This window comes from Haliotis rubra, unplaced genomic scaffold (genome assembly GCF_003918875.1).
Source record: "Haliotis rubra isolate DU_JTF1 unplaced genomic scaffold, ASM391887v1 Scf676, whole genome shotgun sequence".
Taxonomy (NCBI): domain Eukaryota; kingdom Metazoa; phylum Mollusca; class Gastropoda; order Lepetellida; family Haliotidae; genus Haliotis; species Haliotis rubra.
The window spans coordinates 80,753-103,582 of record NW_025767386.1 but is presented as its reverse complement, the minus strand read 5'-3'; the positions used below and the strand labels follow the sequence as shown (position 1 = coordinate 103,582).

The window sequence follows — 22,830 nt, the reverse complement described above, 5'->3', positions numbered from 1 at the left end:
AGCAGTACGCAATCATGAAGTAGTTGTTTGGGAGGTATTCTACCTGGATTGGAGTCAGGAGATTTGGACATGTGTGACAAAACAAAATGACTGCGGGTTTGAGACATCCAGCATAGTGTTAAATTTTATAAACAATCTACCTTAAATGTCTAAGTTTTCCATAACAAATATTTTCGTCCAAGTAATTTCTTTGAACAATACATTATTTGTGCAAGAATAATTAAAACGCATGATTTTAGACACGATTCTAAATTTCACCCCAATATGCCATGTGTCATTTTGACATTTTCCCACTGTATAGAAGGAAGATCATGACATCTGAAAACTCGAAATAACAAAAATAGTTGTTTTCAATACCATCAAAATCCCATGCATACTTAAAATGCATTTATACTATGAGTACGGATAATAGCATCTAGTACTTACCAGAACTAATCCGGACAATCCCTGCAATATGTAGAAAACATAGTTAGGAAAATATTCAGTCCTCACATGTACACATAAATATAATACAAGTTGATATAAATGTATTTTCAAAAACACTTGTCCTCCCATAGCTGTTAGTTAACGACTCATTAGTGTTTGCATTCTGGTTTAACGTTTGTACACTAGCAGTCCATTAGTACATAATATTTTCATATTTGCTGGTTAAAGGAATACATCTCGGCTGCGTTTGATGTAAAGGTTTTGCAAAAGATGCAATGCAGGAGGCTTCTGAAGGTAATTATACTGTTTCTTCTCATCCTGCAACCTGTGTGCATCTATTTATGCCGGGAAACGTGAATGGGGTCATTGTGTCAACCTGTGAGATCACACGTCATTCTTGAGTATGAGCTTCAATTCTATGCCGCTAAAAATGTCCAAATATTATCTGTGCTGAAATTAAAAGTAACACATAACCCCAGTATGAACTACTTAATATTGCCAAAACCAAATGTTATGAATCTCTGCTGAATATTAACTGCGTCTTAACATTTTCCGAAACATGGAAGTATTGAAACACGCCGATTACTTAATCGTTTATGACATTTTGAGTTATGTTTACAACACTGAATGAGGTGATTATGTACAGTATCCTCAGTTTTTCACCATGTTACTTGTCGATATAATTTTACAGAGCCATTTTACAAACGGGACTTACAACAGCAGTGATAACGAGAAGGTGTCGGACCCTGTTGCGTCAGTCCCCAATACAACCGTACCCGATGCAGCTGAGACAGAGAAATAGGGGTGTGGCCGTGCTCAAACTCACAGTGATACAATACCCAAAAAAAAAATCTTTTGGAACATATCGGGAATTGTTAATACAGTCAATGAAACTGACTTAAATTATCTTAATACATTTCAAAACTGGAATTGACATTGTAGGACATACCGAAACAATTGACTTCTCATATAACGATATGTAGCAGAGACATTTTTCATGTTTTTAATAAGTCAGTTTGGTTTGTTTGTATAGAACTATTTTACAATTATTGAATATGAAATGGTGTTATAGTGTTTTATTGTTTACAAGTAAAATAAGAATAAAAAAGATTATATAAGTCATAAAAAGGTCACTAAAATATTGAAGGGTGGTGGTAGTGTTCTAAAGTTTGTGGTTTTATGCATATGTCAATCATATTGATATTTGGTTGTATTTGTCAAGTATTTCGGATGAATTTCATTCATCTGAAACGTTCTTATTGTGTTTAGGATTCACAAAATATGCTGGATCTAGAGTATGGTCTCATTATGGATTATTGTTTATCACATGACCCTAATTCCTAGCTTTTAGTTGGCTAATTTCAAATTCCCATAATTCCCAAGCACCAATATGAGCACCTCAGTAGAAACACGTTAGCACAGCACAGCACCCAGGCAACAAGGCAACAAGGTCTACTACACAGCATCAAACAGGTTAGTTAAATACTTTAGCACTAAATTATGCTTAAGTGTATTTGTTCTTTTACATCTCCGTTAAATTAATTGCAGTCTAAATGTTATTTGGTAATTTGTAATATATGGTCATGTTGTAAACCTACTAAACTTGGTTAATTACCTTAAAGCCAAAGTTCATGTTGTATTGTATTATAACTCATGTAAAACCAAATAGCATTATAAGTAATGTTCTGTTTTTACAACCATTTCCCTCAGCTTTCTAAACGTATTTAAGTGCAATGGTTTTCTGTGAGTCGAGAGCAGAAAAAATTGTGAAAGCATTGTCATGTTGGTGAATGTTCTGTATGAGCAACCATGGTGCTCAGCTTTCCCGTTGTATGTGCTTACAATGGTTTTCTTTGCGTTGTGTGAACGGAGATCGACAGTGACGGCGAATGTATTGTCACGGTGATGAACGATGTTTGTAATTGGCAGGTCACATATGTATCAGCACAACACGGTCTAATCAATAAGGCTCTATTCCACAAATGGGTAAGATGTATTTTCATATGTCAATGTATATCCTTTTTCTTAATGTACACCTTTCGCGAACCTTTAAGGGTTACCAAATATTTATCTGGTTGTATGTCATGTTAATTGTGAACTTTATTGTCTGTCAGATATGTGTACATATTTTTGTAATTTAACATTATTTGGGCAAATGTGTTATTTGGCAATGAATTATCTCCCTTGGTGTCACAACCAACGTTGTGCATATAGTTTCATGCTATTAATATTTCCTTAAACAGTTTATAATGTGGTATAATTCACATGTCTAAATGTTAGACTACAGAATTAATTGTGGTAAGCTTATTGTGATACCTATGCAAAACATTATGCAATGTGTACATGTTTCTAAGAATTTTATGTGTGTTTCAGGGCTTGAAGTATGATATATAGTATCTGAATAAACCGCACCTCACCCCTACAGCGTGTCATGTGATCCTTTGACATTACTTGGCGTTTAACCAGCTGTAACATTTGGAGCCCCCAGTGGGGGGTATTCAGAAAGGACCATGAGCTGTTGTCTGCTGGAACATGAATTTTGACCGGAAGTTGTAATTCAACTGCTACGGCTTGATGTGACCGTGAGTGACTTTGCCTTGTGCCATTTTGCCTTGTGATACTTATAATGTGCCTATGTTAACGTCAACTGTGTTGTGTTAAACACACTGCTGTGCTCTTACACCAGAAACTCTGTATACATTGACTTTTTATTCATTTTATACAACAATTTGACTTTTATATGTGTGCAGCAGTGAATCTACAGAGGTATTATATGGTGTTTGCACTTTACATGACAGATTCTGTGATATTATACATTGTCTGATTTATAGCATGTTTTAATATATATACTTGTATCTCAACACTGATATTTGTATATTTTAGGGGTGGTGAAACACAAAATGAACTTAGTCGTTGCCCATGTGTGTCAATCATTGCCGATGTTTATTTTATAGGTTCATTTTTGTGCCTGTGTGATGTGTGGATTTTGTATGTTCATCTTGTGACATGATTGGGTAATTGCACGATGAGGTGACTTGAATGAGTAGTCCTTGCAGTCATTTTTTAAGGTAACAAGGTTCCTACTGCTATATCTTATTAATTCAAATACCAAATCCAAACTAAGGTTATATTAACTAAATATTTAAAACAGTACTCAGTTAATTAAATTCTTAATTACATTTAGCTTATTTCAGGTCAATAACTGCCTTAGTAAACTTGTTGTTGCACGTTTCTTTCTTCTCACATAGTTAGGTACCCTCTACTCTACTAATTCGTCACATTGCCTCTAGTCTGTACAGTTGTGTCAACTTTTTATTTCAAATTTTGGTTATCTTCTTTATAGCTTTTAGTTCTTTTTTTATAAACCATTCACATTGGTGAGTGTCATTTTGTGGCTAGGCAGTTGGGACTGTTAGTCATGGAGGGAGTGTCAGGTATCAAGGAGGAGGATCCAGAGCAGGGTGATCCGAAAGGGTCAGATTCTATGCCAGAGTTAGAAGGTGATCCAGACCTCACTGGTCTTAGTGACACTTTGAAGCAGATGGGTGTAGTGCCTGTGGTAGATAGCCCTGAACATTTTCAGGATTGGATGGTTTCCTATTTACAGTCGATAGGGAAGTTGTCTGGTGATACTCAATCTAAAGCTGAAGGTACTTTGGGTGGAAAAGGTTTTCAGCCTAAGCCTGATAGCAAGTCAGTAGTTACTTTAAGTCAGACTCCTAAATTGTCATCTTTCTTTGGTGAAGCTGGTAAAGGTGAGGCTCCTTATGATCTGTGGCGCTACGAGGTCGAGTGTCTATTGGTTGAGAGTGCTTATCCTAAGAATGTCATATTTGAGGCTTTTCGACGTTCTCTGAAAGGAAAGGCTGGTAAAGTAGCTTCACTCCTAGGTCCACAGTCTACCATTGATTCATTGTTAGCTAAACTTGCAAGTGTTTATGGTAGTTGTGAGGAACGTGAATCCTTGATGGCAAGATTCTATAGTGCTAAACAGATGGCAGAAGAGGATGTTTCTTCTTGGGGTTGCAGACTTGAAGATCTATATGCTAAGGCTAGACAGAGTAGCAACTCATCACCAAGTGAGACTAACCAAGCCCTTAGAAGTGTTTTCTGGCAAGGTCTTAAACCAACTTTGAAGGATGTGTCTGGTCACAAGTATGATGCTATTGAGGACTTTGATGAGTTACGTGTAGCAATTAGAAGGATTGAGTTTGAGTTGAATGAGAGGAAGCCCCAAGAATGTTCCAAGAAGCCCATCCCCTCTCAAATGGCTGCTCGTTCTTCTGACAAAGATTACCAGGAATTGAAAGGCATGGTACAGCAATTAACGTCAGAGTTTGGTGCCATTAGAAAGCAACTAGCTGACATTCCTACCCTTACTCATAGTCCATCTCCTTCCGGATTTAGAGGAAGAGGCATACCTAATCGAGGCTCAATTTGTAGTCATGGCAGATCTAATAACTTGTCATATTGGAACCATGTAGGACGAGGTCAAGTTAGTACAAGAGGTCAACCCAGATACAGTCCTATATACTTACCTTACAAGGGAACTGTTCCTCATGATGGCAGCCAGGGCGTTGTTTGTTGGAAATGTGGACAAATAGGACATTTGTGGCGTGGATGAAGGGTTATTATGGACCATAACTGGACTTTAAACGCAGGCAGGCCCATGGAGACTGGCAACACATGGGCCAACCCACAAGCACGCCAGGAACGACGTCCAGGCCACCTCCAGAAGGATTGATTGGAAAAGCAAATGAAGCCAGTGTTACAGTATGTGGTACAGTATGCACAGCTTTACTTGATACAGGATCCACAGTATCTACTGTAAATGAATCTTTCTACAGGAATCACCTTTCTCACCTTTCATTGCATCAACTTGAACGTATTTTGGACATTGAATGTGCAGATGGTGGAACATTGCCCTACTTAGGATATGTTGAGAGTGAATTGTTTGTCCCAGACCTTGATTTACCGGACACTTTACCTTGCTTACTACTAGTTGTAGCAGACAGCAGATATAACTTGTCAGTGCCAGTATTGTTGGGTACCAATGTCTTGTCAACCTTGATGGAAAGATGCAAGTCAACAATGGGTCCTAGGTTTCTACAGAAAACATCAGTTCACACTCCTTGGTATTTGTCATTCAGGAATATGGTCATTTATGAGAAGAAACTAGCAAAGAATGATTGGAGATTGGGACTTGTCAAGAGTGCCGAACATAGGAACATAGTTATTCCAGCAAACTCACAAGTTGTTGTCCAGGGTTATGTTGATAAGGAACTCAATTATCCTCAAGCTCTTGCCACACTACAGCAAAGTCAGAGTGCAACTATTCCATCAGACATAGATGTTTCCCCAACACTCATGTTGTACAAATATAAGAAGCAGCATCCTATCCAGGTACACTTGTCAAATGTTACCACTCGTACTGTTGTTATCCCGCCAAGGTCTGTACTTTGTGAACTTCAGCCAGTATCAGTAGAAGAGAAAGAGCTTAATCAGTCATCCAATACCGAGTCAATTTTAAACCTTATTGATATCAATGACAAAGGACTTACCCCAGAGGAGTTGGATAAAGGTGTTAAGCTCATTTCAAAGTACATTGATGTCTTTTCAAGTGGAGAATTAGATCTTGGTCACTCAACTGCTGTACAGCATCGTATTGAGTTAGTGGATGAAACTCCTTTCACACAGAGGCATCGACGTATTCCTCCATCAATGTTTCAGGAGGTGAAAGATCATCTAAAACAGTTGCTAGCATGTGGAGTTATACGTAGATCTCATAGTCCTTGGGCTTCCAATATAGTTCTTTGTAGAAAGAAGAATGGAAAACTTAGAATGTGCGTGGACTTTAGACAGTTAAACAATCCACTATCAAAGACAGTTTTGCTCTACCAAGGATAGAGGAAACGTTAGATTGTCTCGCGGGCAGTAAGTTTTTCACAAAGTTGGATTTAAAATCTGGATATTACCAAGTTGAACTTGCAGAAGAACATAAGGAGCGTACTGCTTTTACAGTTGGCCCCCTGGGTTTCTTTGAGTATAATAGGATTCCCGTTTGGTCTATGTAACAGTCCTGCAACATTTCAACGTCTCATGCAAGATTGTCTTGGAGATTTGCATTTGTCGATTTGTGTGATATATATTGATGATCTAATCATATTTGCTGATAGCTATGAGGAACACTTGGATCATCTTGCCAAAGTTTTGGACCGCTTACGACAATGCAATTTGAAATTGTCCCCTGACAAGTGTGAATTCTTCAAAGAGAAAGTTGCCTATGTTGGACATGTCATTTCCAAGGATGGAGTTGAACCAGATCCTACAAAAGTGGAAGCCATCAAAAACTGGCCACGACCTACAAACCCTTTTGAGGTAAGGAAGTTTCTAGGTTTTGCAGGATACTACAGACGATTTGTAAAGAATTTATCCAAGATATCTAAGCCTTTGTCACAATTAATGCCTAGTCCAAAAGACAAGAAAGGAAAATCTACCGTGGAATGGAAGTGGGGAGATTCTCAGCAAGCAGCATTTCAGGAGCTGAAAGATAGACTTTCATCACCGCCAGTGTTAGGTTACTGTGATTATTCTATCCCATTTGAGCTCCATACTGATGCCAGCCAACGAGGTTTGGGTGCTGTCCTATATCAATGTCAAGGTGCCAAACAGAGGGTCATTGCCTATGCCAGCCGTGGATTGTCAAGGTCAGAGCAAAATTATTCAGCCCACAAATTGGAATTTCTTGCACTGAAATGGTCAATTACCGAGAAGTTCCACGACTACCTTTTTGGGAACCAATTCACAGTATACACAGATAACAACCCGTTGACCTACATTCTGACAACTGCCAAGCTCGATGCAACTGGTCACAGATGGCTCGCTGCCTTGTCAGCCTACAATTTTGATGTGAAATACAGACCTGGAAAATCTAACATAGATGCGGATGTGTTGTCACGAATTCCAGATAAAACAGAACCTGAAGTTAGTCAGATTTCTTCTGAATCTGTTAAGGTTATCTGTAACTCTGTTTCTGCATCCAATTATGTTGAGTGTCTAAGCATGTCCCCCGAGTCAGTTGATGTTGGTGATATAGGTCATGATCTGAAGAGCATGTCACCTAAGGACTGGAGACGTGAACAGTTCCATGATCCAGCCCTTGCAGATATCATCAAATGGATCCGAACAGCACAAAAGCCAAGACATGACTACATGCACTCCAGTGAATTTACAGCCCTATCTCAAAGCTTTGACAACCTGAAACTGAAGCAAGGTGTATTATACAGAGTAACTGCTACAGATGATGAACTTACTGAACAGTTGGTAATACCTTATCATCTCCGTCCACAAGTTCTCAGAAGTCTTCATGATGATATGGGTCATTTAGGACGAGACAGAACTTTGGTTTTGGTAAGAGAGCGATTCTTTTGGCCTGGAATGGCAAGCCAAGTTGAGAAGTGGGTCAAGGACTGTCCGAGATGTTTACGCCGAAAGTCAGCAACTAATACAAGAGCTCCCTTGGTAAACATTGAGACTACATATCCACTGGAACTAGTTGCTATGGATTTTCTCACTTTGGAACCTTCAAAGGGAAACTATCAGCACATCCTTGTGATCACTGATCACTTTACCAAGTATTCTCAAGCCATTCCCACTAGAAATATGACTGCTCGTACAACAGCTGAAGCATTTCTGAACCATTTCGTTGTACATTATGGTTTACCAGCAAGAATCCATTCAGATCAAGGTGCCAACTTTGAAAGTCGTCTTATAGAAGAACTTTGTACAATTACCGGAATGAAAAAGTGAAGAACAACGCCGTACCATCCCATGGGTAATGGTCAGACTGAGTGCTTCAACCGAACACTTTTGAACATGCTTGGAACTCTTCAACCTGACCAAAAGAAGGATTGGAAAATGCATGTGTCTCCTCTAGTTCATGCCTACAATTGTACCAAACATGAAACTACTGGGTATTCTCCGTTTTATTTGATGTTTGGACGTCATCCACGATTGCCGATAGACGTTGCATCTGGAATTGACCGGGATCACACCAGCCAGTCATTACAATCCTACACAACTTCTCTTCGTGATAGACTGAAGAAATCTTATAAACTAGCCACTAATATCACTCAAAAGTCTAAAGGAAAACAAAAACAGAAATATGATCAAAGAGCAAGAGGAGCAGCTGTACATGTTGGTGATAGAGTGCTAGTGAGAACTCTTGCCTTTGAAGGTAAACATAAGCTAGCAGACAGATGGGAAGTGAATGCTTATGTTGTCAAAGGACACCCAAACCCTACTATACCTGTATTTGTTGTGGAACCTGAGTTTGGGGAGGGTCGAGTAAGAACTTTGCATCGGAATCACCTTCTCCCCATTGGAAGCGTGGATACAGGACCAGGAAAACCACAGCCAAAACCACGAAAAAGAACCAAGATTCAAACTGTACCAAGTAACATGAATGGCATACAGCAACAGGATGATGATGACGAAGTTATTCTGTCTGTTTCAGCCAGTGATACTCCCACAGGTAACATGACTGGTGCTGAGGTTACACAGATGGAAACAACGAAACATGATGAAGGTAGTTTAGTCCTTGTTGATGACATTATGCCAGATGAAACTGAGCAAGTAACTGGAACAATGGAATATATCAGTGGTGATTCTCCACCAGAATCAGAGTCCACATTATTGATTGAAGATCAGGATACCACAGATCTTGTTGATATCACTTCCATTACAGATAAAACTGTCATTAATGATTCCGACGTCACAGAGCTTGCTGTTGCCCCTGACGTAGACAACGTCACAGATGTTGCAACTAGTATTGACAGTGTTTCGGATGATATTGACACAGAGACTAATAGTAGTCACGAGAATGCACCAGTGAATGATACAAGGATTCAAACTCCTGCTCAAGACATTCCACATGCTCAGATCAGACGATCAGAAAGAGCTAGACGGAAACCAGCATGGCAAACTAGTGGTGAATTTGTAATGTCACAAGCAGGTCGACCACCCGATTGGTTGGAGAAAGCAAGATTTTTGGAACAACTTGCAACCAGTGGAACTTACAACACATTACCTTCGAAAATATCAGATGTTCTCTTGTCGGTTGTCAAGGATAACTGAGTGATGACGGGGACGTCATTTTTTTGATAGGGGGGTAGTGTGTAGCAGAGACACTTTTCATGTTTTTAATAAGTCAGTTTGGTTTGTTTGTATAGAACTATTTTACAATTATTGAATATAAAATGGTGTTATAGTGTTTTATTGTTTACAAGTAAAATAAGAATAAAAAAGATTATATAAGTCATAAAAAGGTCACTAAAAATCTTGAAGGGTGGTGGTAGTGTTCTAAAGTTTGTGGTTTTATGCATATGTCAATCATATTGATATTTGGTTGTATTTGTCAAGTATTTCGGATGAATTTCATTCATCTGAAACGTTCTTATTGTGTTTAGGATTCACAAAATATGCTGGATCTAGAGTATGGTCTCATTATGGATTATTGTTTATCACATGACCCTAATTCCTAGCTTTTAGTTGGCTAATTTCAAATTCCCATAATTCCCAAGCACCAATATGAGCACCTCAGTAGAAACACGTTAGCACAGCACAGCACCCAGGCAACAAGGCAACAAGGTCTACTACACAGCATCAAACAGGTTAGTTAAATACTTTAGCACTAAATTATGCTTAAGTGTATTTGTTCTTTTACATCTCCGTTAAATTAATTGCAGTCTAAATGTTATTTGGTAATTTGTAATATATGGTCATGTTGTAAACCTACTAAACTTGGTTAATTACCTTAAAGCCAAAGTTCATGTTGTATTGTATTATAACTCATGTAAAACCAAATAGCATTATAAGTAATGTTCTGTTTTTACAACCATTTCCCTCAGCTTTCTAAACGTTTTTAAGTGCAATGGTTTTCTGTGAGTCGAGAGCAGAAAAAATTGTGAAAGCATTGTCATGTTGGTGAATGTTCTGTATGAGCAACCATGGTGCTCAGCTTTCCCTTTGTATGTGCTTACAATGGTTTACTTTGCGTTGTGTGAACGGAGATCGACAGTGACGGCGAATGTATTGTCACGGTGATGAACGATGTTTGTAATTGGTAGGTCACATATGTATCAGCACAACACGGTCTAATCAATAAGGCTCTATTCCACAAATGGGTAAGATGTATTTTCATATGTCAGTGTATATCCTTTTTCTTAATGTACACCTTTCGCGAACCTTTAAGGGTTACCAAATATTTATCTGGTTGTATGTCATGTTAATTGTGAACTTTATTGTCTGTCAGATATGTGTACATATTTTTGTAATTTAACATTATTTGGGCAAATGTGTTATTTGGCAATGAATTATCTCCCTTGGTGTCACAACCAACGTTGTGCATATAGTTTCATGCTATTAATATTTCCTTAAACAGTTTATAATTTGGTATAATTCACATGTCTAAATGTTAGACTACAGAATTAATTGTGGTAAGCTAATTGTGATACCTATGCAAAACATTATGCAATGTGTACATGTTTCTAAGAATTTTATGTGTGTTTCAGGGCTTGAAGTATGATATATAGTATCTGAATAAACCGCACCTCACCCCTACAGCGAGTCATGTGATCCTTTGACATTACTTGGCGTTTAACCAGCTGTAACAGATACATTTCCTAACTTTTTTACCATACAGTATTAATGATCTCAAACCTGTCGACAGAGGCACGCCATCCAGTGGACTGACCCTCCTTGTGCATAGAATTACCAACAATCTGTGAAGGACAATGCTATCTTTTATCTTTGATAAATGTACATTTAACGTTGACAAGGACATTTTCATCGCATATGTATATGTCAACCCATCTGGTTCAACTTGGAACGACAAAACACATTCAAAGTGTGGTGTCACATTTTTCTTTAATGTACTTATTGATACCATTGAAATAATTGCTAAAGATATTGATATTCTCACTGGATGGAATTTTAACGCCTAGACATCAACACTCCCGGATCACATCGACGATGACGTAGCAATTATCAGAGGAGAAGAAGAATTGACAGCTCTCTAAGAGTGTCACGTGATCATGTCGTAAACAGTTTTGGGCGTGATCTGGTGAAAATGTGTGCGGGAATGGATATGTTCATTCTAAATGGACACTGATGATCTGATCGTGGCCATGGGGATTTCACTTTCATCAGCCGAAATTGGTCAAGTGTTTGTGTCATTGTGTCAAACAACCACTTCGATCGATGTCAAAGTTTTGTTATTCTATCGAGGGCAGAGTCATCTAATGTCGAGATAGGTTGTCCATTGCTATCACGTGACCAGGTCCGAGACGGATGATGCAGCACGTGCAGATCACGACATTGGGACATTGACAAGCTGTCCAAATTTAGAGACAAGTTACTATCATCGGATACTATCATTGTTGACATATTTAATCGATGTACACTGCTCCCAGATGATATTGACAATGATGTTAAAGGAGAATACGAGTAAATTGCAATAATTTGCTTGGTGAATGATAAAGTCATCAGAAATATATTCCCAAATTTTCAATTAAAAATTATGTATAATTATGTTTTAATCGCGAAAACAGTTTCTGTAAATCTCAGCTTTGGCCATTATGCATATTTCGCTGGAACCCACGTGACCTTTCTGCTGGCGACGTCAAATGTGCCTGGAGTCCGCCATATAGCCAAAGACACAGTAAGCGCTACAGTAGTACAAATCGTGTTGTTTCTGTCGTTTTTTTAAATAGTACGATGGTGTATTGCGTGGCCTGTGGATGCACGGCATCATCGAACATGGGAAAGAACCACCATCTCTTTCGTTTTCCAAGTGAAATGAACGATTTCGGCAGGAGAAATGCGCCGATCATTCCAAGTCGGACGCATATGAAAGAGACATGCACGCATGGGGTATGGAAATCCCCAAGCTAGGCTGAAGAAGGAAAAAGTATCCCGAGATTCATTTATACTCCCATCATTCCCTGTAACAACTTACTGTCAGTGGTATTTTTAACATAAATTAAATCAAGTCCGGTTGCCAGGCGAATTGACCCCGCTACAAAATGACCCACCAAATACGGTCAAATTGCCCCAGTGGGGTAGTCAAAATGCCCCAATTTATTTAAAATGAATAAATATAGGCCATAAATGCATGGTTTTGTCACCTTTGATATTATGTTCTTCACATATAAGTATATACATAGTTTTGAGGTTACTAATGAAACATTTATCAGAAATATTACTTCCTAAAAACTTTTATGTGAAGAATATAATATCATAATAAGTTGACAAAAACTATGCATTTACGGCATATATTTAATCATCATAAATAAATTTGAACAAATTAGAATGAATGACCAAGTTTGCTGGGGCATTTTGTAGCTGGGACAGTTCGACTGGTACACATGAGATATATATTATCAAAATCAGTAAGTGATTTCACATGAGCTTGAAAAGGTTTCGCTATATAACGTTCTTTTCGGTTTGGAGCCCTAAATGATGCAGTCAACTCGAAACATTGCTGAATACAACGGCAAATCATGAAGTACTTGTTGCTTTCATTGTTTTCCATTTTGTCCATTTACGCACGTCGGCATTAGACTCGCTATTTGTTAATATTGTGTGCCGTGAAAGTTGTTTTGTATTCTCATTGGCTGACAGGATGTCATTCTAAGGCTATGACCGAGTACCATAACTATTTCCATAACAAAACAATGGGGAAACATACTTTTTCCTGACTAGTTTTTTATAATTCACCAGTTTTTCGGGGAATAACTTATCTGCGTCGCAAATATTATCTCTGCTCGACCAGGCTGGGATCTTGTATCGAGATTTGATACGTTATTAATGGGAACTAGGATCCTAATTGTTTTCAACAAAATAATTCCAGTAAAAGTAAATTTTCAAGCAGATAATTCTTATTTTCCCTCGTCTGAAGCATAATTATTTTGTTTTTAAATCCCAGACACCCTACAGTCACCCATTTGACACAAAATGAACTGTAATCACATTTTTTTAAAAATAATTCTTAGTTGGAGTGGTCATATATTTATAGGGGTGAGTTTGCTGGCTGGAACTGTATGACATTTTTCTGACAAATAGTAATGTTGTTAAATTATATCGTTTATTTTCAAATCTATTTTGACCTCAAGCGGTGCCTCCGTTTCGCTTGATTCTTCTTCATCTTCAGTTGAAGATTGTTTTGCAAGATGTAAAATCGGATTGTATTGATACGGTCTAACATCCATTTCAGAAATGATATCAGGAACATCTGGTACTGCTTCAGAATCCACGGACACTGTTAAGTTGTGAGGTAAAATCAAAGAGAAAGCCATCAGCAACAGGCACTTATGACGTCATGTCACGTGATACCCTTCTGCTCATTATCTCTCGGGTGTTTCCGTAATAGGCGGAAATACAAGTGCGTTTTGGTGTTTTTATTGCTATTTTACAAATATTTGTTTAATTTTAATCACGGAATGTGACTTTTAGAATATCCTTAACAATATATCAAAAGTTTTGTTTTCGTTCGCATTCTCCTTGAAGCAGTGTACAGATGCAGTTTGTGATGCTGCCGATTACATGAAGCGCTAAAAGAGGTCCCGCTACATCCTCTCTGAACCGTGGTTCGATTCAGGGGTGCCACTACTACAGAACCGAAAAGGACCGCCTACATAGAGCATACCATTAATGTTAAAGTGATGTGAATCTAGACAATTATATCTTCCCAGCTAACACAGAAACGTTTTGAAAACGTCTTGAAAACGTTTCCATATGGCTTTAAAAGCGTTCAATAAAATGTTTTAAAAAACCTAATTTTGTGGAGTTTTCTTTACGTTTTAAAACGTTTTGACAAAACGTTGGCGAGAAACATTCGAAACCTTCTTCAAACGTTTTGAAAACTTTTTTCTCCGTGGGGTTTCTAAAACGTTTCAGATACGTTTGGGTTGATTTCAATAAATCCATGCACGTAAGTAAATTTGTTAATCATGCCATCCGTTGTTATTACTGAAAATAAAAAACAAAACAATGATATGTTTAAAGACTACTTCATTTCATCAATACAAAAGGCAAATAATCAGTCATCTTTGTCATCAGGCTTTTCTTGTGTCTGTGTTGGCCTCTGAAATAAACACAAAGAAATTCTATAAATCTTTACGGCCCCTTCAGCTCTTGATGATGCTAAATTACTGCTGCATAATGTTTCTCTGTCGTGAATCTATGTTGAGGAGTACAAATTCCAACCAGTATTTATCGAAAACTTACAAAATAAGTACAGATCAATCAACCCCAGTAGACCATTAGTCATATGCAATTGGAATTTACTACCAACCAAATAAATACAATTTGTCAAATTGTGCAAGTGATTTCATCTGATTTTATTGTATGGTACTTTCCCAAGATACGGGCATCATTTACATAAGGAAGTTGTTACTCACAATAGTTTTACGGAACTTAATATTGTGTATGTCTTACATTTGGCCCAAGTTATAAATGATAAGTTGCCCTTTAATGGCAGGATGAACTTTAATTTAAAAGTATTTCTTCATGACACATCTTCATCGCTTGTTTAAAAGTCGCATAGTATATTTACTTATGAGGGGGTGACACTTGTCATGGTCTGTTTGTTAAGGAAGTGACGTATTTTTTATGCTATAACATAACGAGCTCGAGTCACCGATTCGAATGTAATATTATTCCCCGATTTCCTGTACATCGCTGATAAGCAGGAGTATCTACGTGACCAAATCTGTGTCGGCAGATTGGATACGGGGCAGAAGAAACAGGGAAAATTCCTATATTTGAACACATGTCAACACTTTGGTCATTTAAAGAACCACTAAACTTTGTTTTTTGTTACTCTTTTAACCATTACATATGAAAGATTTGTGGTTAGTCTTATGCGGAACACCAAATTTACTCTTTAAAAACTTGTGGTTAATTAATACCGAGCGCTTAAAAGTGGCCAAAAAGTCGCCTGCTTCTCTCTCGCCCGCCAACGAAACCACAGACAGGTTATGGTACTCTGTCGCCAGAGCACGGCAGTGACGTCATATGAGGAACGCTTTTCAGTTAGTTGTGTAGAAAGTGTGTAGCATGCTCATCATTTTGATGATTTCTCGACATCAACGACGACATGCCGAATCGTTGCCAACTGCTCCTAGGGGACGGGCGATGGTGTCACCATGCACAGATTTCCACAGGACCCCGCAGTTCGTGCTAAATGGGTTATGTTTGTGAGTGCGAAGCGAGCGTTGTGGAAGCCTGAAACGATATCTTACTTGTGTTCAGATTGCTTCACGGAAGTTAAAGAATCAAAACTACTTACTAGTTGTAGTAAAATATGTATATAATTGATGACCATAAAGATTTTCCATGACACAACTTGTAACATAACGATTTCTTCCTCGGAAGTGAGGTTGTGGTCGAAGTAACAATAATATTGTAAGTAGTATTATATTGACACCCACCTCGCTGCCAGGAGAGAAATTGTTATGTTATACGCTATGTCATGCAAAATCCTATTGGCCATCAATAAAATACATATTTTACTACCAGTAGAAAGTAGTTTTGATTTTGTAACTCGGTGAAAAGAAACCTAAATAGCATTTATCCTCAGACTGGCGGATGTTCCCGACAGGGCGCCGCCATTTTTGAAAATCGTAAAGTCTGTTAGAATTAATGAGATTATAGTTTGTCTTCATCAAAATCAAGACTACTTTCTACTCGTAGTTAAATATGTATTGGAATCATAACCAAATGGATTTTGCATGACACAACTTATAACATAACGATTTCTTCCACGGAAGCGAGGTGGGGTTCGAAGTTACAATACAGCGCAATAAATTTCTTGCTACATTCACATGGTTAATGTCCACTCACCAGTATGTAGATACTAGTCAATGTGCATCTTTATATTTGGTCTTATAATCCTAATTAGTTTATTATCATATTTGTATGCATTTTGAAACTAAATAAAAAGCAGACGATCTGCTGATACTTATTGTGAATTTATAACAGAACTGTAATAGCTAGACATTTTATAGTTTGCCAATGTGAATCATAATCCGCACACACATCCTAGTGTATGTTGTCTGTCTCATTACACTTCAAGGCGAAAACAATGATTCTGTTGAATACTACGACAAATGAATAAAAACAAAATGCAAATATTAAAATTAAAACAGATTAAAGTTATAGGAACAATATCAGGCCATTACCTTGTTCGAGGAATGTATCCATCAATATCCACAAAACTGTTCCAAATGATGTGTCTTTTAACAGTTTAATATACGAAAAAGTGATGAATCTTTTCAGGTATTGGTGTATAGTCTCATTGGTCACCCAAGATAGCACACCTGGCAACTAATTGCATAATGTCCGCCTTTCTTTAAAAAAAGTAATTTAGTTAGCCAATTATGGGCAATCAATCAATGTATTGCCGGTTAATCCTTTGAAAGAAGCACGTTGTTTTTACGCAGACACTGACACGACAGAGTGTATTCAGTATAGATTAGTAAATCTACATACATAAACACTACCTTTTGACAATTCTGCTGTGTAAGATAAAAGTAATTAATCAATCAGCGTGTTATCGGTTAATCCTTTGATCGATGTTTATAATGTTGAATATTTACTCCAGACACAAGAAATGCCAAATGGGAACCTTTGTCGGGTAATCTAAGTGTGTTACCACTAATTATACCTGTTATAAATTCTTTAACTGACCATCAAGTGAATGACGACAAATAACATGTGTAGGTTTATACCACCTAACACGGGTTACAACAAGGGAGTATTAATTGCTGTATTGCATGTGAAAACTTATGGGCCGACACTGTTTTGAGAATACAAACAGATTTTTACATGACATGATTAAATATCGAGGTAACAAAACACAGAAATAGGATCAATTTAGATCAGTCCTTATACAAATAGGGCCTAACGACACCAATCGATTTTGACAGAATCGTCTACGAAAACAAGTTGTAACTCGGAAACTAGGCAAAGCAGGAGACAAAATTAAATGACAGTAGATTGTGAGAACATATAGCTTTCATTTTCCACAACAATTGTCACGATTTCAGGTTTATACAAGCCTGTAAACAAGATAATTTACCCCCTAAAATGTAGATGAATTCTGCATCGGCCCTCAAAGCTATTCCTCATATGACGTCACAGAGCCACGCCGCTCTGATTGGTTGAAATTTCGTTCGCGGGTGAGAATTGTGCACTGTTGTCAAAAAGGTCGATTTAAGTCAATTAAAGGTCGAAATGAGTAGTTTTAATGACGGGGTTTCATTTATAACGATGCCAGTTAGTGATTTATGTATTTGTACCCCCTAGGGTTTATGTGACCTTTAATAAATAGTAATATTACAGTTAAGTAAATATTCGACGTTTCTTTTCAGTTAGTAGTACATATAATGACAGTCCGAGATCAAGTCCAACAAAAGCCTCTGCAAAGCTTTATTTCACAAATAAAGCTTTTGTCAGGCCCTTAGATCTCACGCACCATTGTCTACTACTTTTTAACCCCCAGTTAATTTCCCGGCCCCACGTGACATAATAGTGTCACACGTGGCACTACTGTGCCACTATGACCGCGAATATACCTATAGAAAGATAGAAAGGTTCTAAAAAAAGTAGTAAAATGTCCCCGGCAGCCACAATTCCCCAAGGGTGAAATCGAAAGACGATGTTGCGCTTCTCCCAAGAGGAATTGCGTCGGCTGTCTTTCTCTCACCATGAGAGTGCCCCACTCAGCTAAGTCATTTTCAGCGACCCAACTGATATGATCCTGATTCCTTACCGAAACACCTCACATCACACAAAGTTGCAAGGAATCCACTGAGGCAACGGCGGGATACGAACCCACATGTATAGCTCGCGCAAACTATATGGGCCACACCACTCAACCGATTGAGCTACCGGGGACTTAGCTGAATAATCTCGGTTTAAGGGGGCTATCCTGAGATAGCGAACTAGCCCTTTCCTGGTCATCTGACGTGTCGCGTTGACCTCGAGGAAACAGTTAATGTGATACAGGATACTATTGGGATTACTCAAGTGTTAACTATTTTGCTTTGGGGGGCAACATTGTGCCGTACGGTATGATCAATAATTCCTCTCTAACGATACCTCTCCCTGGCCCATCTCTCAAGTAGTACAAGTTCGGCTCGTCGGCTTTGATGTCCACTTTATCTATATTGTAAGTTTTGACTGACCATATCGGATCGGTGGCACGCTTAGGACTATCCCCTTCGTGTTTCCTGAGCTGGTAGAGGTACCTCACGAGGGCCCTATCTGGTATCTGTTTCTCCTTCCCACGCAATGGTGCAGCCGACTCAGCCACTATTGATTTTAGTTTGATAGCGTCGGCTGGTTTCTTGCCAGTGAGCCGAGTGGTTTCGTGGTTGATGGCCGACACCACCTGAGGTAACCGCGCTACCCATTCAGTCGATCGTTTCCCCCGGGTTTGCCATCTCTCTCACATACTGATGCCCGAATAAGCGCTCGGCCAAAGTCCTATTGAATCTCTCAACTATCACTTTGCTGCGATGGGCTCTGGCCATGCCACGCCTGACCTTGGTATTGTGTTTGTCTAGCAGTTGTGACACAGCACCCATGAACTCCCGCCCGCGGTCGACTTGCAGCTCTGTGGGCCACATCAGCGGACTGCGTTTGTACATGCGTTTGAATCCGCGGGCTACCTGGGCCGAGTCTATCGCGGTCAATGGTTCGGCTTCCTTGTAGTGACTGGCTACGTCCACGATGGTTAGGGCATACTTGTACCTCTTGTCGTGGAGTAGGAACAGGAGGTTGGCCTGGTGAACGCTATTGGGTGCGGTAATACCGAACTTCCCACAGCAAAAATAACTCGGTTTCCGCAATGCGGAAACCTGGTAGAAAGTGGACTGAAACTTAAGTTTCCACCTAGAATCCAGTGAGTTTCCGTTCTTTTACATTGAGTTTCCGCAATAACGGAAACTTACAATTACCCACTTTCCAAGGGTTTCCGCAAGGTTTCCGTTACCCACACTCCAACAGGTTTCCGCAAGGTATCCGTTACCCACACTCCAAGAAGTTTCCGTTGAGTTTCAGTTAACTTTGAATCCATCAGGTTTCCGCAAGGTTTCAGTTATTAAGACTCCAACAGGTTTCCGCATAGTTTCAGTTACCAACAATCCGACATAGTTTCCGCATAGTTTCAGTTCCCAGCAATCCGACATAGTTTCCGCATAGTTTCAGTTACCAACAATCCGACAAGGTTTCCGCATAGTTTCAGTTACCGGTTTCAATTTCAGGTTCACGGGTTTTCATATGCGTTTCAAAGAGCTAAATGTAAACATTCTTCTTTATTTATATCATAAACTCTTGTTCAAAACAATATAAGCAATTTGTTATTATCATGACATTTAATAAAAGAAAAACAGAATATATAATAAGATTCATTGTTTTATTTTCTCAACATGGTATGGATTAGCATTTAAGGCAAATAAGGATCATACATATAACTAGTAATATAGCACTAAAGAACAGGGCAAAACATGTTGGCATAACTCAATCCAGTTTTAGAAATCATATATCATTTATAACAAAGTTGTAATTTTTCATCAGTTAAACTTTCATTCACTTATTATCTTGAAATAGCATGTTAGATACGAAATTTATTTCTAAAATCAGGCTAATGATGAAAAATAACAATAACATACAACTTAACACAGTGATAAAACATAGTTGCATCGGACATTTATTTGCACGCCTTGGCATTCAGCCACACACTCTATGTCACAACTATCGCCAAACATCCACTATGATATACAATAACAACATACAGCTTACAATACAAAAAATAAAATAAAAATTACATTATGAAATTGAAAATAAATTCAATTAAATTGCAAGAGCTGGTCAGTGGGCCCTGTAAGGCATCCCTGGGCGGAGATCCCTCTGTTACTTTGGTTGGATGCCTCATCCTCGTCCTCCTCTTGGCCTTGACGAGAGCAGTGGAGGTGTAGATTCTTTCCAAGTCCAGTGTCGTCGTGTATGCCATAAGCTTGCTGGACTCACAGACAAAGGGGACGGAATGCAACCAATTGACGTCATCTTCGTCACCACGACAGGTGATGTCATGTCTATGGTGAGTGTTGTCGCTACCTTTTTCTATCGTCTATCTGGCCAATCAATAGATGGAAGTCTGTTTTGGGCGTTGTGCAAGTTTCTGAAAATGGCAGGTTATAACGAATTACTAGGTTATTTTGATGAATTACACAAACATCAATCAACAAGAAACTGACAATGCCAAGGATGATTTAAAATGAGTAATCCACAAGTAAGTTTGAATAAAAGAGAACTAAATTGAACAATCACACTTTGCACTAGTTTTCTCAAAACTCAAATTATGCAATTCATCACACTTCATTGACCGAATGTAATATCTTATTTTCTAAAGAGGACACAGAATCTATACAAACTTTGCTCTGGAGTTACATGCTTCCCAGACCAGAGGTAGTAATATGTTATATATAATATCTGAACATTTATTGCATTTTCTATGTAGTAATAATGGTACTAGTAATAGATTTTCATCAACGTTGTGGTGTCCACCTCCGTGATGTTGCTGGAATATTGCTAAAAGCGGCGTAAAACCAAACTCAGTCAGGCAGTTGTATTGTTGAAGGCACAAGTATATTCACCCAGTAGTGACTGTATGTTTACACCATTACGTCTTTGAGGTGTATTTAGAAGTGAATAATACAAGACGCGAATGTTTCCGGATGTCAAGGTCTTTATTATGTGAAAACACAATGTTTCGGAGTGAATACTTACACCTGACGAAGGGGTAAGCATTCACTCTGAAACATGTTTTCACATAATAAAGGAGTCGATATCCATAAACCTTGTCTCTACACTATTAATTGGAAATAATTTACTACTTATAATGAAAGTCACTACAGATAGGTCAAAATTACCTTCACACATGTTTCAGCTGACCATCCTTGGTCATTCATTATACAGTCACCAGACTCATCATCAGCTGAAAAAAATAAACAATAACACGTTACTTTTCTTTGCATTTCTCCATTCATTCATTTGAGGTTTAACAAACCCCCAAACAATTGCAGCGACATTTATACCAACAAGCAAACTACAGATTTATCACTTTAAGGTTATGCAATGAGTAAGTGAACGGCCTGACATAAACATCCTGATGAATGAAGTTCAGTTATCTCATGTGACATAACCTTGGAGTAATTACGGTATTGTAAAATCAAGGGGTCAGTTTTACTGCCATTTCACACAGGTGTGAAGTTTATTTGGTCCAATTTGAAATCATGATTAAGTTACCGGTTATTCAAATCCATTTGCAAATGTAACTTGAGTATGGTTCATTTTGTGAAAATGTATCTAGGGAAGCATAATAATAAAATATTCAAAGTGAAATTACGTCTATGTTTCATAGTACCATAAACACATACCTTCAGTTAGAGAGGGTGATCTTTTCTTCCAGGAGTGGTCGTGACACGCTTCCTCTCAACAGCCTAAATGGATAAAACAAATCAATTAATAAACAATCTATTTGCTATATTTTTCAAAATTGTAGTATATTTTTCGATAGACACTTATTTTACTTCACCAACCTTTGAAAATAGTTCGTGCAAAACTGTTTATACAGTCAGGGGACTTAAATATACGTCAGTCGGCAAAATTCTCATAGACTTGCATGCTATTTTAGTGTAGCTATGTAATTTTCATTAATTCAGTTTTCCATATTTGGTTGTCAAATTATGCAGGCTGTTAGGAAATAATCTTGGTCACAGATACATAATTTTCCGCATTGTAGTTACATGAGCAACATATATACAACATTGCGTATTCTTTCCCATAGACCGCCATGTTAAAATTGCCAAAACCATGACACGCATTGAATTGAAAATAAAACGGAAATTATGTCTTTGAAGCTGAGATGATTCAGAACCCATGTGCAAAATATGAACAATATCAAACGGATATCAAATAAATTCAAGACATATTTCTAGCTGCACCAAATTAGCATGTAAGTCGAATAATGCATAGTGGCGAATACCTATGGCCACTGGCTGTAATTCGATAGATTAGCTTGATTACCAATCCGGATTATCTGTACGTAAAGTAAATGATTCATAAAACGTTATTTGACAACAAAACAAATTGGTCTTACCTGACAGGGTCGTGGTACTGCGAGTTTTTCGCAGCCATTTCCATCTTTCTTTTCCAGGTAGCGAATTCTCTCTTTCAGTGCTTTGAGGAAAACTGAGGCGGCTTTGAAAATCGCGACTCGCAAAGGCTCACGGGAAAAACACTTTGTTGTTGTTTTTCAATCTAAATCTAACATTAAAG

General features: G+C 38.2%; 1 long non-coding RNA gene across 1 annotated transcript; it reads left to right on the top strand.

The window, feature by feature from the left end:
* Positions 1–10,549: 10,549 nt before the first annotated feature.
* Positions 10,550–11,046, top strand: LOC124257849. The gene is made up of 2 exons (XR_006893388.1): positions 10,550–10,610; positions 10,998–11,046. It is a non-coding gene; the product is annotated as an uncharacterized LOC124257849 (long non-coding RNA).
* Positions 11,047–22,830: the final 11,784 nt, after the last annotated feature.